This window comes from Polypterus senegalus, chromosome 1 (assembly GCF_016835505.1).
Source record: "Polypterus senegalus isolate Bchr_013 chromosome 1, ASM1683550v1, whole genome shotgun sequence".
Taxonomy (NCBI): Eukaryota; Metazoa; Chordata; class Cladistia; order Polypteriformes; family Polypteridae; genus Polypterus; species Polypterus senegalus.
The window spans coordinates 245,194,384-245,210,937 of record NC_053154.1 but is presented as its reverse complement, the minus strand read 5'-3'; positions in this window follow the sequence as shown (position 1 = coordinate 245,210,937).

The window sequence follows — 16,554 nt, the reverse complement described above, 5'->3', positions numbered from 1 at the left end:
GCCACAACAGACAAATACCGTATCTCATGATTTTTTATTTATTTATTTTTTCTTTTCATACATCTTCTATGCCTTTCTGTTAAGAATGTGCAAAGTGAGGAATTCATTTTTTTAATTTAGAAATTACCAGAACTATATTTAAGAATGTTAAAAATGTCTTATTAAAAAGCTATTATTTATTACGGCAATGCCATTTTTGCTTACAGTTGCTATGGTTTTGCTATCCAGTGATGATCAAGAGTAGGCGGTGTGTGCCATCACCTCTGTGACGTTTTAAAAGTTCAGGGGCCTCATGCATAATGGCGTGCGTAGAACTCACACTATAACATGGCGTAAGCACAAAAGCGGGAATGTGCGTACGCACAGAAAAATCCAGATGCAGGAATCTGTGCGTACGCAAATGTCCACGTTCTTCCGCTACATAAATCCAGGTCAGCATGAAAAGTAACGCACGTGCACGCACCTGCTATCCCGCCTCAACTCCTCCCAGAATTACGCCTCTTTGAATATGTAAATTAATATAAATAGCCCTTAAGCTTAGCGTTCTGTGAAAAGACAATGTCAAAACCATGAGGAAAAATAGAACAATTTCAGCGAATACCAAGTGGAGGCAAGGAAAAACGTACTACTTGTTGGTTTAAACAATGGTATAAACAAGAAAAGGAAGCGGATTGAGTGACATAGCGTGTCGGAGAAACTCGAAAGCTCAATTTCACAAAGTCGCACAGTGCCCGAAATAAAAAAGAAGTCATATATTAAAGTTGCCGTGAAAAGGCGAGTCGTAGCCCACTGTCTGAGTGTCATATGAAAGCTTATTAGGGTACAGAGAAGAAAAAAAGGCACACAGTTGGAAAAAGAATGAAATGTCAAATTTAATCTTGAAATTTTCACTTTAATCACGTTGTTTATTTTGTCATTAAAGTAGAACATTATAAACTTCAACTTAAAATAGTTTAATTTACTAGTTTCTGAAATCCCATCGTAACTAAAGTAGTACGTTAAATGCTTTGTTTTGTATTTGATCTTCTTTGTGCTCTATGTGTGTGAATCACTACGTGCTTCTGGGCTTTGTCTTCATCTGGCAGGACACAGAATCCATTACATTTGTGATATTACAGCTCTCTGAATAACTAAAATACTGAGATGTATACGTGATATCATTTTCATGATGATAGGAGTTAAAGCATGTTATTAAACATAGGAACATGGTGACGCAGTGATTGTGCGCGGCCTTCAATAAAATAATTTATTGCAGCAGTACTGTCACTTTCAAACGTACTAACCTCCAATTCCTGTCCTTCCTTTTCTTTCTCCAAATACCCAATCGCCACACAATCAGCTCTGTAATAGACGTTAAGCCAACTGTAGGCTTATAACACCAATTCTTCAAAACTTTTGAGGAACATTGAAATATTTTCGTAGTACATGTTTAATTATTATTCTGTACTTCATGCCAGTCCCAGTGAAGCATACAGTGCGAGGCAGGAACAATTCGTGAACGGAGCGTCAGATCCTTGCTAGCGTAGCGACACCGTGTCCTTTAATTATCAACAATATAGATTATTTAAAAGAAGTTAAAGTTTTATCTGTATAATATAATAAATATATTTTGCTGCATTTCATCTTAAAAATTATATTGTCATCATATGTAAATACGCTGTGACAGTTTAGGGCTTTGTCGTTCCCTTGAACCCTCAGACTATACGTCAGACACCAGATAAAAGTCCAAATTATGAATTTATTATAATAATAAAGTGCACAAAGAACCCTCCTCTCCACAATGCTCATAAACAATACAATTCTTAATTTATAAACAATCCTCCACACTCTCAGACGCGTTACCACCCTTTCACCCAGCTCGGCTCGTTTGTCTGGGAGTCCTTTATAGTCCGTGACCCGGAAGTGCTTCTGAACCCTCAGTACATGTGACTTCTTAGCACATCCGGGTCAGATCAAAAACTCTTCTTTTTCATCCCGGAAGCACGTCATTCCTTCTGTCCATGTGACTGGGACGTACTTCCGGGGTGTAGGGAAAATAGATGTCCTTGTACCTCCCTGCAGCGACATCCTGGCGGTCCCCTTGGTAGCCAGCAGGGCAGTGCATTAAAACTTCGTTGTTCATAATTCCCTGCTGGCATTCGGGGCACCTCTATGCTGCAAGGAGGGCGCCATCTAGCGGCCTGGGGGTATTGGCTGGGATGAATGACCGGCCATATCTCACAACATGCTTTATAAAGTGGCTCAGGTTGTGCAATATTATAACTGTATTGCACGTTTACAGTGAGGTTATTGTACTTAAAAGTACAAACTGTTCTACAAGGAACAGTTGATGGACTGATAGAGTGTGTTTAGAGCTTTTTGGATGAAACTGCTTTTGAACCGCGAGGTCCGTACAGGAAAGGTTTTGAAGCATTTGCCGTGTGAGAGCAGTTCAAATAGGAAGCATGGCTGAGGCAGCATGTGCTTGATGCTGTATACTGATAATTCTCTTTCCGATTAGCTGCTCTAAGTGGTCCAGTGAGACTAATATGGAAAAAGATGATCTGCTATGGCAACCTCTAAAGGAAGCAGCTGAAAGAAGAAGAAGAAGGTGCAGAGAGAGTAACAACTAAAGCAGCTATGGTATTTAGAATAGTTTGACCATTCTGTGGACCATTATATTGTTACAGGTTAATTACAATCAGATGCATTAAAGTAATAAACAATATGAGGTTAATTTCAGTGTATTTATAAAGGGATGTGGATCTGAAAAAGAAAGATAAACCACACAGGAACAGTAGCATTGCTTTGATGTTGGGTGTCGCCAGTCTGCAAAACCGAGCAGAGAACTTGCGTACGACCGGGTATGAGCTACCATGGAAATGTGCATGGCTTTACACCAAGTTTAGGTTTTATACATCGCGATTTGAATCTGGAAATGTTCGTACACAACATTTCTGTGCGTATGCACCATTTATACATGAGGCCCCAGGACTTTGCAATTCCAGCTTCTCTGAGTTTATAGATAAAATCTTCTTCTTCTTTCGGCTGCTTCCGTTAGGGGTTGCCACAGTGGATCATCTTCTTCTATATCTTACTGTCCTCTGCTACTTGTTCTTTAACACCCATCACCTGCATGTCCTCTCTCATCACATCCATTAACCTTCTCTTAGGCCTTCCTCTTTTCCTCTTCCCTGGCAGCTCTATCCTTAATATTCTTTTCCCAATATATTCAGCATTTCTCCTCTGCACATGTCCAAACCAACGCAATCTCGCCTCTCTGACTTTGTCTCCTAACCGTCCAACCTGAGCTGACCCTCTAATGTACTCATTTCTAATCCTGTCCATCCTCGTCACACCCAGTGCAAATCTTAGCATCTTTAACTCTGCCATCTTCAGCTCTGTCTCCTGCTTTCTGGTCAGTGCCACCGTCTTCAACCCATTTAACATAGCTGGTCTTACTACTGTCCTGTACACCTTCCCTTTCACTCTTGCTGATACCCGTCTGTCACAAATCTCTCCTGACACTCTTCTCCACCCATTCCACCCTGCCTGCAGGGTTTTCACCTCTCTTCCACAATCCCCATTACTCTGTACTGTTGATCCCAAGTATTTAAACTCATTCACCTTCGCCAGCTCTACTCCCTGCATCCTCACCATTCCACTGACCCCCCTCTCATTCACACACAGGTATTCTGTCTTGTTCCTACTGGCCTTAATTCCTCTCCTCTCCAGACCATATCTCCACCTCTCCAGGGTCTCCTCAACCTGCTCCCTACTCTCACTTAAGATCACAATGTAATCAGCAAACATCGTAGACCACAGGGACTCCTGTCTAATCTCGTCTGTCAACCTGTCATTCACCATTGCAAATAAGAAAGGGCTCAGAGTAGATCCCTGATGTAATCCCATCTCCACCTTGAATGCATCCATCACTCCTACCGCAGACCTCACCACTGTTACACTTCCCTTGTTCATATCCTGTACCACTCTTATGTACTTCTCTGCTACTCCCAACTTCCTCATACAATACCACAACTCCTCTCGAGGCACCCTGTCATATGATTTCTCTAGGTCCACAAAGACACAATGCAACTCCTTCTGGCCTTCTCTGTACTTCTCCATCAACACCCTCAGAGCAAACATTGCATCTTTGGTGCTCTTTCTTTCCATGAAACCATAATTCTGCTCACTAATTATCATCTCCCTTCTTAACCTAGCTTCCATTACTCTTTCCCATGACTTCATGCTGTGACTCATCAATTGTATTCCCCTGTAGTTATTGCAGTCCTGATTTTATAGGTCCAGTCCAGTTCATAGATAAAATAACCAAATACATTCTGTTACTACATGCTTTACTAATTGAATACTCTGGTTTCTACCCTTCTGCTTTAATTTTTTTGTGTAAGAAGCACTTTGTGTTATGATGTAAAATAGGGCTGATTTTTAAGAGCCTTGCCTGGCTTTTGTCTACGTCTATCTTCTGGTCACAAATATTTCATTTAGCTGCCACCTTAAGACGACACAACAGATCTACCCATAAATCGATAGATGAAGAGAACAGATTAAAGCAGAGGAGGATTAAAGGCAAACCAAAGTGACTGATTAGGAAATTAGAAAGGCTGAAATCTGGAAAACCAATTCAACTCAAAATCTCAAACACTCTAAACTATCAGTGGGTCAAAACCTGAATATATTCTTTTAAGATTAAGTTCAAGATGCTGGATTACATTTGGTACATATTTCCTTTATTTGTAACAAAGCTCAGACATTTCCCAACACACTACTTAACTAAAATGGCCACCATGATATCACATTCTGCAGCACATGTGGCACACATGCCAAAGTAGCATGTATAATCATAGCAACTGTTTCATAAAATGACAGCACTTGTGACATCACAGATTCTTTACTGACAGTAATCAAAACTTAACCAAAATAAAAACAAATGCAAAATGATACAATGTTTGAACAAATACCGACAGCAGAGGTGAGGAGGCAGGCATAAAGAATAATTAGGGGTTTAGCTCAGCTCATTCTAGACAGTAAACTAATGCATGATTTCTGATGAAACTCATGAATAATGTAGTTAGTTTTTATTTATTATTCTCTAGGCACCAGTTCGGTCCCATCTGGCCACATTAGCCAATCATCTTACTTTCCTAATCATATTTCTGAATCTGCCTTTGACATTAGAGATACACAAGATTGCTTTGTTTGATTTGACTTTGTAATTGCAGGCTGGATTCTGTCTTAAGTTGCAGGGATGGGCTTGTGTGTACAGTATGTGAGAGATGACAACTAATGAGTGTTTACTCTGATAGATAGATAGATAGATAGATATGAAGTACAATCCATAGAATGCTGTCCCAATGAAAGAAGGAATTTGAGCATTCTGGGTCGTGCAAACAGAAAAGAAACTTACCTGTTTGATGCTTTGTGTTTGACAATCCATGACGGAATTGCAAAACAAAAATAAAAGGACAGAGACTGCAGTTTAACTCACCATACCTTTAAAGCCTTCATACATGGATCAACAAGCTTGTAATACTTTGGAAATGTGAAACTGTGCCGAAAAATTTTCATGAAGTAGCAATTATTTGCCATACGCTGTAGTTCCTAGAGAACTCAAGAAATAATTGTTAAGTTTGACATCTTCTTCTAGAAGTCATGTAAGGTGCTCCTGGCTTTAGAAGATGTTTCTTGCTGATAAGACCACATGAAATGGCTATAAGAGACCAAGCAAGGGGCACTCTGTCTGACTGAAAACATCTTTTACTTTAATACTACTGCTTCTTCTTCCAATCTTGTATGGTTGTAGTGATTACTGTCTTTCTTTCTCTCTTTCAATGTGTTTTTCAAACTCACAATCTCTCCCATCTAATCCTAATTTCTTCACTTCATTGGCCTCTTTTTTAAATCCACTTTGACATCCACCTAAAGTGCCAAGCCTTGGCAACAGCAATTCCTCAATTGTATGTGTACACCAATGCACACAGCTTCTGATGTATGACATGTCGCCATCTTCAAGACTTTACTATGGACCATTGGCTAAAATTTGTGCCTTTGAAGCTTAAATCCAGCAATGATGGGTTTGAATGTTAGTCTTGGAATGCAGACCTTCTTTCCAGGTTGGTGCAGTTCAGCACCCGGTAATCAAGAAACTGAAATAGGTACAGTGCATGTCACGTAGACCAAAGAAAAGGCGCCCAGTGGGAAGTGGAGACTTGTGGGTAAAATCACCAAAAAGAAGTTAACATGGTAGCTGGTAGAGTAGCAGTACAAGAATTAGATTGTAAGATAGAAAGAGACTGAAGAGGAGTGCAAGTCTGATTGAGCTCTGTTGGTGGTGGGTTTTGTTGCCTTTCTCAGGGCACCTTCCAAGGGTATAACACAATATTGTTAGGTGTCCTGTAGATAGGGTTAGAATACTAAATACTAGAAGCACCACTTTTCTACAATATATTCTTTTCCCTCCCTCATACTTATTGTAGTATTGCCTAATTCCACAGGAACTAATGTATCTTTTAATTTATTGTCTGAACATTATGGATTGTGTAGCTCTTTTGTAACTTTCTCTCACTTAAACAAGTATTTTTCATGTCACTAATCACTTCATATAATAATTCCTCCACATCACAATTGGCTAATTAATCTCTTTATTCTAATCTATTTATGGCAACACCACATCCATTGGTTTGACAGAAACATTGTTCAAATTCTTTTCAGAAGACCTCCATACTGTAAATCATAAAGAGGACAGGTCTGAGATTGCTAATGAAACAGCATTATTTGATAGATTCAGTTTAAAATCCTCTACATTTTGCTTGGTCCTCTGAACACTTGCATAGATGTGGTATCCAACATTAACCACTTGCATTTGGTACAGCATTGGTTAAAGAGTCTTACCACTGTTGAAATGTAGGGGTTAGTCCATTCTGTTGTCCTTGAAAAGCTCTCTGATGTTTTTGGATCTTTGATTTCTGAGCATACTCTTTTCATCTTGGGACCACTTATTTATATGAGCCCAGGTTTTTATTATGCCTAAGTTAGAAGTAGGCAACCCAAAGGCAGGTTTTCATAAAACCAGGAAATGAAAGAGTAAATAAGATAAAAAAAAAAAGTCAGGGGATGATTGCCAAATCCAGAATGTTATACAAAAATCAAGTCAGAAAACACACACCATAAGTTTAAATAACTGATTTTTTTACTATCATTACATTAACAAACAGAATGCTTCTTTTAAATGTTAAGAATCTTGGGTGCTAGCTACATCACGCTTTCATCTTAAATACCGGAGGCACAATGAAAGCCCATGTCACACTGCTGGTTTCCACATGGTCATCATCACTAATTTTAATATGACCAGAGTCATGCAAACAAACACAAAATGGCAGCAATCATGAGAAGAAATGACATCACCGTAAAAGAGAGACTGTGACATCAGCAAAACAACGATAACATACCTGGAGAAAAGTCAATTACATGCTAAAAACATATTAAGGGGGCCATAAAAGAAGTAAGGATAGGAAGCCAGAATAATATTAAAAATACAGTAAATATAATAATTGTCTATAAGTGATGTTTTGTTGTCAAGCAGTCAAAACCTCCCGGTGTCTGCATACATTTTCTCAGGAAACGGTTCTCAGGCTAGGTTCATTGTAGACTAACAGATTCAGTGTGAATACATGTGGATGAATGGGCATGTGCTCTCTCTAGGATTTCTCTCCAGCATTCATGTAACAGGCTAAATGGTCCAAACTTGGATGGATAGCCTCAGTATTCTTTTTATGTACAAAGGTTATTTTTCAAAATTCCCTGGAGAGCTTGTTTGAAGCATACTATGAGACTTATGTTACAGCTCCATTGAAAGAAAACAAGGGTGATGGAAAGAAAAAATAAATCCAAAAGAAACATCAGGAACCACTCTAAAGTCCTTACAAAATGCAAAAACAAAGTCATAGTCCCAAAAACAAAAGCATCTGGTAAGTACTTAAAACTAAGCAGAGAATCCCTAACCCAGATCTTCCCATAGCATGTTCTTTGGTACAGTTTATCCAAAAACTTGAACTAAATATACTGTGTGCTCTCATCTTACATAGGTGCAGAATTATGATGTCAAGTATCGCTTCCTAGTCTTTACAATGAGCAACATGCTTGTGACCACTAGATGAAATGGCACGGCGGCATAAACACTCAACCAAATTATAATAAAATTACTAATAACAATTCAGTCCTTAACTAAAATATGCATGAGCCCAAAAAATACATTTCTAGCAAGGTAAAAATTATAATAATGACACTATTTGTTCCAGAAATACATTCTGATGAAAAATAATAGGAAATCACAAAATAAATTCAGTAATTTAAAAATGACCTGGAATACCAGATTTATATTCAAAAAGCACACTCCGTAAATGCACAAACTATGCAAACAGCAAAGGTGTTATGAACATAATAGAAAATGAGAAGAAGAGATGTCAGTAGGGTGGACAGAATCATACTTGAATTTCTTGCCAAAGTCAGAAAAAAAAATGGTGCTCTCTCTAGGATTCCTGCCAGAATTACCTCTGGATTAAGTAGGTTAGACAAATACACATAATTGGATGGAAAAATTCAAAAGAACGGTACATAAGAGTAAAATGTAATATACAGACAACAATCATAAAATCAAAAATTACCTAAAATGCCAAAACAAAGACATTTCCGAAGACCTGCGATGCATACCGTCAAAGTACTTGGGTGGAGCTCTCCTTTTATTACCCAACTTCTTCTCTCATATGACTGCTATATGCCAGACTTTTCTAAACAGCATAACTAAATAGGAAGAGTTATCACCAAGCTGCAGTTTAGAGACAGGGCGATGGGTAGATCAATATCCAATACTGTAAGAGTATACTGTATTGCATCATAGAGGAGATGATTCACATAGTATTTTTTCTTTTCTTTTTTCTTGACAGAATCACGATTGGATATAAAAATGTAAACCATGCAAATACATTTGCAGAAACTCTTTCTAGACATATGTAAGAATCTGGCAAAATATTGTGGTCCCTTAAACCTGTCTGTAAGATCAAGTCAAAAGGCATCACTTCCCTGAGTAAAATTAATATAGAGCATAGGCATAGAACATAGCTTGACATCAGCTATATTCTTCAAAGTGTCATTTTACTGACTAATGTAGAAATATGCTGACTTTTACCTTTAAAGTTTGGTGCTTCCCTACAAAAGCTGGCCTTTCAAAGGGCCATTGGATCTTCCAGTTTTCAAGGCACATGTGATCACCTCCCAGCATTTTTAAAGCTTTACAGGTGCAGTAACCTCAGATTACAGAAATAAGTTTCATCCATGAGCTCATCAGTAGTGGGTCAGCCAAACAGCAGAGACCTTACTCTTTAACTGCAATTTTAGGCAATTTTTCCTGATTGTGCACTGAACGTGTACTTAAATCAAGTATCTCTTACTATTGCAGAGACCATGTAAAGAAATATGAATGGATAATTCAGTACAAATGGCATCAGTTGTTGAACAGTTCACACCTAGAATGTGCCTGGAAAAATCAATTTACCACAGCACAACAAAGAGCCAAACTGGTGAAATACACAAATATGATAAACTTCCTGTCTGTAATCTTTCTGCTGAAGGCTTACTGTATGTATCTTACTTACATTTCTTTAAGTTTCTGTTACATATACTATGAGATATGGTCAGAAAACCATACACCTCTAGACCTCTCCAAGTGCAGGAAAATAATCTAATATATGTAACACTTTATGTTTCTATCTGTCTATTTTATGGCAAGCTGACAGACTGAGGAGATCATTCCTCCCCCACAATATGCGACTCTTCACTTCCACCCGGGTAGTAAACGTTAACATTATACAAAGTTATTGTCTGTTTTTACCTGCATTTTTATTACTCTTTAATTTAATAATGTTTTTTGTATCAGTATGCTGCTGCTGGATTATGTGAATTTCCCCTTGGGATTAATAAAGTATCTATCTATCTATCTATCTATCTATTAAGATTCAGAGATATATTAAAATGTAATTTACTTTTTAAGATATCTGAAACACACTTTGAGATATCTTAAAGTAATTTCCTTTACATTTTAAGATATCTATAATAAATTTTGAGATATCTGATATGGATTTCAAGACATCTCACATACATTTTCAAATATCTCAAAATAACCGTGCCTACACTTCAAGATATCTTCAAATGAATTTTCAGATATCTTAAATTGACCTATCATGCATTTTAAGGTATCTCAAAAGCATTTCAAGATATTTCAAAATCATTTCCTGTAAAAATGCCTATTCATGCAATGGGACTTCCTGTTTATTATGAGATATCTTGTAAAATGTATTCGAGATATCTTTAAATGAGCAGGAAATGATTTTGAGATGTCTGAAAATGTAATTTGGATATCTGAAAATGAACAGGAAGCTGTTCTCAGATACAGTGCATCTGGAAATTATTCACACTTTTTCCACATTTTTTTTTATTACAGCCTTATTCCAAAATCGATTAAATTCATTTTTTTCCTCAGAATTTTACACACAACACCCCATAATGACAACGTGAAAAAAGTTTACTTGAGGGTTTGCAAATGTATTAAAAATAAAAAAAACTGAGAAATCACATGTACATAAGTATTCACAGCTTTTGCTCAATACTTTGTCGATGCACCTTTGGCAGCAATTACAGCCTCAAGTCTTTTTGAATATGATGCCACAAGCTTGGCACACCTATCCTTGGCCAGTTTCGCCCATTCCTCTTTGCAGCACCTCTCAAGCTCCATCAGGTTGGATGGGAAGCGTTGGTGCACAGCCATTTTAAGATCTCTCCAGAGATGTTCAATCGGATTCAAGTCTGGGCTCTGGCTGAGCCACTCAAGGACATTCACAGAGTTGTCCTGAAGCCATTTGTTTGATATCTTGGCTGTGTGCTTAGGGTCGTTGTCCTGCTGAAAGATGATCCGTCGCCCCAGTCTAAGGTCAAGAGCACTCTGGAGCAGGTTTTCATCCAGGATGGCTCTGTACATTGCTGCAGTCATCTTTCCCTTTATCCTGGCTAGTCTCCCAGTTCCTGCTGCTGAAAAACATCCCCACAACATGATGCTGCCACCACCATGCTTCACTGTAGGGATGGTATTGGCCTGGTGATGAGCGGTGCCTGGTTTCCTCCAAACGTGACACCTGGCATTCACACCAAAGAGTTCAATCTTTGTCTCATCAAACCAGAGAATTTTGTTTCTCATGGTCTGAGAGTCCTTCAGGTGTCTTTTGGCAAACTCCAGGCGGGCTGCCATGTGTCTTTTACTAAGGAGTGGCTTCCATCTAGCCACTCTACCATGCAGGCCTGATTGGTGGATTGCTGCAGAGATGGTTGTCCTTCTGGAAGGTTCTCCTCTCTCCACAGAGGACCTCTGACAGAGTGACCATTGGGTTCTTGGTCACCTCCGTCAGCTGGGCAGCACGCCGGCCAGCTCTAGGAAGAGTCCTGATGGTTTTGAACTTCTTCCACTTACGGATGATGGAGGCCACTGTGCTCATTGGGACCTTCAAAGCAGCAGAAATTTTTCTGTAACCTTCCCCAGATTTGTGCCTCGAGACAATCCTGTCTTGAAGGTCTACAGACAATTCCTTGAACTGTCAACTGTGGGACCTTATATAGACAGGTGTGCGAGTTTCCAAATCATGTCCAATCAATTGAATTTACCACAGGTGGACTTCAATTAAGCTGCAGAAACATCTCAAGGGTGATCAGGGGAAACAGGATGCACCAGAGCTCAATTATGAGCTTCATGGCAAAGGCTGTGAATACTTATGTACATGTGATTTCTCAGTTTTTATATTTTTAATAAATTTGCAAAAATCTCAAGTAAACTTTTTTATGTTGTCAATTTGGGGTGTTGTGTGTAGAATAGAATTCTGAGCAAAAAAATGAATTTAATCCATTTTAGAATAAGGGTGTAACATAATAAAATGTGGAAAAAGTGATGCGCTGTGAATACTTTCCGGATGCACTCTATCTGGAAATGTATTTCAGATATCTTAAATTGTATTGTAGATATCTGAAAATGCTTTTGAGATGTTGTGAAATAATTAAGTGGTTTTTTAAAGATATCTTAAAATGTATTTTAGATATCTTGAAATACAACTTGAGATATCTAAAAAATATATTGTAAGATATCTGAAATGAAGTAGAAACCCATTTTAAGATATCATGAAATGAATTTCACATATCTAAAAATTATTTTAGATATCTCAAACAAAAAAAATTTTAAGTTATTTTAAATGCTTTTTAAAATGTCTTAATTATATTTTGAGATATCCTAAAATAACTTCCTACTCATTTTAAGATATCTCAGATTCATTTTCAGATACCTTAAAATGACTTCCTGTGCATTTCAAGATATCTCAAGTACATTTTGTACAGGAAGTTATTTTAAGATATCTCAAAAATGTATTTGACATATCTCAGAATGCACAGGAACTTATTTTGAGATATCTCGAAATGCATTTCAGATATCTCAAAATGTACAGCATATCGTTTCAAGATATCTTGAACTCTTATTTCAGATATCATGCAATGCTTTTTAGATATCTTAAAATAGATGCATTTTTAAGAATCAAGATTCAAGAGTTTTTATAGTCATTTCATCCATATACAGTAGTACAGCATACAGTGAAACAAAACAACGTTCCTCTAGGACCATGGTGCTACATAGAACACTGGGCAATGAAGAATCCATGACACATAACATAAAGACACATAATATATAACAAAGTACATGTGAGTCAAATGTGCAAATATGTGCAACCATGTGCTACTTTGAAGAGTAGAACACATATATCAGATATCAGATTGGTCCATGAGTGTTCAGGAATCTGATTGTTTGGGGAAAAAAAACTGCTACACATTCTGGTGGTAAAGGCCTGAATGCTTCGGTACCTTTTTGCCAATGGCAGAAGTGTAAACAGTGAGTGTGAAGGGTGTGTTGGGTCATTCACAATGCTGGTGGGTTTGCGGATGCAGCTAATGGTGTAAATTTCCATGATGGAAGGAAGAGAGACACCGATGATCTTCTCAGCTGTCTTCACTGTCTGTTGTAGGGCTTTACGACATCTGGAATTCAATTTGAGATATCTAAGAGTGTGAGGTCACTCTCTTGTCACACCACAATTATGGCAGAACATTAAGAATATTCCATTAGCATGTTAGTTTATATAGAATAGAACAGAATCTTCCATGATCTATGGTGGTATGTGAAACTTACTTTCTATTCAAATTAAGCAAGCACATATGTGTATTTACCATTGACAATAACTTTCTAAGATTGGCTGTTACAATGATATATCACTTTTACACTGGCAGCACTGGTCACAAAGCAGGAAACTGCAGCAGACATGAAGCCAGTCCATCACAGGCTTTAGATAGATAGATAGATAGATACTTTATTAATCCCAAGGGGAAATTCACATAATCCAGCAGCAGTATACTGATACAAAGAAACAATATTAAATTAAATAGTAATAAAAATGAAAAGAATTAAAATAAAATTAATGTTCGCATTTACTCCCCCGGGTGGAGTAGAATTCTACACACACAAAAGGGCCAGTCCGGGATCACCAAGTAACTAAGCATGCATGTATTTGTGGGCTTGAGAGGAAAGCTACAATACCCAGATGTAAACCCAAATAAACACAGAGAGGGCATGCAAACTTCACACAGACAACACTCAAGCTCCCAGACACAATTTAGCAGAAGTAATAAATATTGCATTAATGTGCTATCCATGTAAGAACATGTGTTCACCTTATAAAGAAGGTAAGAGAGCAAATAAAGTCCAGCAAAGGCTGATTACAGTTCATGGAATCAAAGGAAAATGTAAAAACTATCTTCTTTAAGTGGGAATTATAAAATACATTTATTTTTTATTATTATTGTTTTACAACACTTGCAAGAAGTGAAGCAATTAGCACAATTATTAAAAAAAAAATTTCTATTTAGTGTGTTACCCTATTCATCCTGGAAGGATTCAGAATTCAAATCTCACAATTAAACAAAACAGACCTGACCAGGGAACAGTAGGCATGATTTTTGTTAATGCTACTTGTGTACAAGTGCACTGGGAGGTCTTCATTACTAAGCAATATAAGCTTAAGTGTTGCCAGAACCCTGTATTCAAAAACATTTTAGGGGATTGACAAGATTTCTCCGAAAGCTTTCTTGGTTCCTATGCACCAATATATCCTTAAATTGTCTTGCCCTCTCTGACTTTCTTTCATCTGGGCAAGCAGTTAAATGCATTCAGTAGCAGGCTGAAGATCAGATGAGCATTAATATTTTCATGGAAATATGAAATGAAAGTTGATGGAAGAATGCTCTTTGATTAGTAAGAAACCAAAAGAGCATGATTCATCACTTATGTGCAATATCTAAGTGAGTGTGTGTGTGTTTCCCCTTCTCTTTGCTTTAAAAGCTTTGTCACGCTGTAAAGTTGTGCAGAGCTTCAACCAAAGATGAACAGTAAGACCACAGAAACAAAAAAAATCCATGCAATTTCATCCCAAACCTCTAAAACTGATACATTAAACAGTAAGAGAAACTTGAGTCTTTATGTGTCAAGTATTTTTCGGTCTGAAGTGTTTTTCAAGTGTCTCTAATTACATTGACTAAAAACAAAATTGTTGCCTATTTTAGCTCTGAGTTGCTTTTTGTCGGGTGTGCTATTTCATCAGCAGTCAATCATTCATTGTCCATATTTTTGGATAAATTCATTGTGATCATGGTAGCTAGAGCTTTTTCTCGCAGCATTTGGTGCAAGGCAGAAGCCAACTGTGAACAGGGCACCACGTCCATCACATGGCATTCCCCCAGCCAAACTTAAGAAAACCGGCAGTAGATGTCAGGCAGCTTCTTACTCACCCAAATTTCTATTTTGACTTTGTTCTCCTGTTTACATTTTGCCATTTTTCTTTTGCCTTAAAGAATTCTGGTGACACAATAATTTAGCCTGATTCATCACCTGTTATGGTTTAACTGAGGTTTTATTCCTGGCTCTGTTATGTTTTCTTCTAGTTTACAGTTTTTAGCTCATTTTCTAATTTTTTTTTTGTTTATTTAGTTGTTAATTCTGTTTTAGGTCTGTTTATATTTTGTGTGTTGGAAATTGCATTGTCGATTAATGGTTATATGAATTAATGTATTGTGTTATATACCTTGTAGCCTCAGGAGGCAGGGCCACCGCTTTATGTCAACTGAAGCACTGCCCTCTGTCTGCATTTTGTATAAGAGGGCTGAGTGCTTCACGATGGCATTATGGTTTGTAGGGAAAACATCTGTGTGAATATTTGGATATTCTGGTTAGCAATTTTTTTAGTTTTGATTCTGGAATAAGTATTTGGATTTTAAACAGGCTCTAGTTGTTTATCTTGTGTATTTTTTCAACGCATATTTTTGTCAAGTAAACCATTGTTTAATTCTTTGTGGACATTAAATTTTTATTTTTTCCTCTGGTCCTTTTTGAATCCTATTTGTAGTTCACTTTGGATTATTTTGAATTAAGGTTTTGCCCTTCTTTTCATTCCTATTGTGAGGGAAGAATTATAATTTTTGACATTAGACCTTAGAGTGAGCCTAGCTGAGGTGTGAGTGTCGGTGGCTGCATATAGGGACTCCTGAGGCTCCATTATGGAGGTGAAGGCCTCATTTTAACATTTATGTCTCTCATTTAGGGAATTTGGTGACTATTTATGTTATTCTGCATGATCTCTCCTGTTTTCTCCTACTTCCTAAAGGCATGCAGGCTCAGTAAAGTAGTCCTCTAATTTGGCATGGTGTGTTTGTGGGCACCCCGTGATGGATTGACATCCTGTTTGTGCTTTTACATGTGTCCCTGCATTGATGTAAAGGACGAAATGCTCTAAGCATGGATGGATAGCCTCAGTATTCTTTTTTATATACAAAAGTTATTTTTCAAAATTCCCTGTCAAGCTTGTTTGAAGCATACTATGAGATTTACGTTACAGATCCATTGAAAGAAACCAAGGATGATGGAAAGAAAAAATAAATACGTTATCCAAAAGAAACATCAGTAACTACTCTAAAGTCGTTACAAAATGCAAATACAATGTCTAAGTTCCAAAAACAAAAGCAACTGGCAAGTAGTTAAAACTAAACAGAAAATCCCTACCCCAAATTTTCCCAAAGCATGTTCTTTGGTATAGATTATCCAAAAACTTGAACAAAATACACTGTGCTATCATCTTACATAGGTGCAGAATTATGATATTGCTTCCTACTTCTTACAATGAACAATATGCCTGTGACCACAAGAAAACATCACAAAATGAAATGGCATGGCGGCATAAAAACACATCCAAATTATAATAAAATTACTAATAACAATCTAGCCATGAACTGAAATATGCATGAATTCAAAATGTACATTTCTAGCAAGGTAAAAATGATTATTATGACATTATTTATTACAGAAATAAATTTTGATTAAAAGTAATAGGAACTCACAAAACAAATTCAATAATTTAAAGATATGGAAAACCA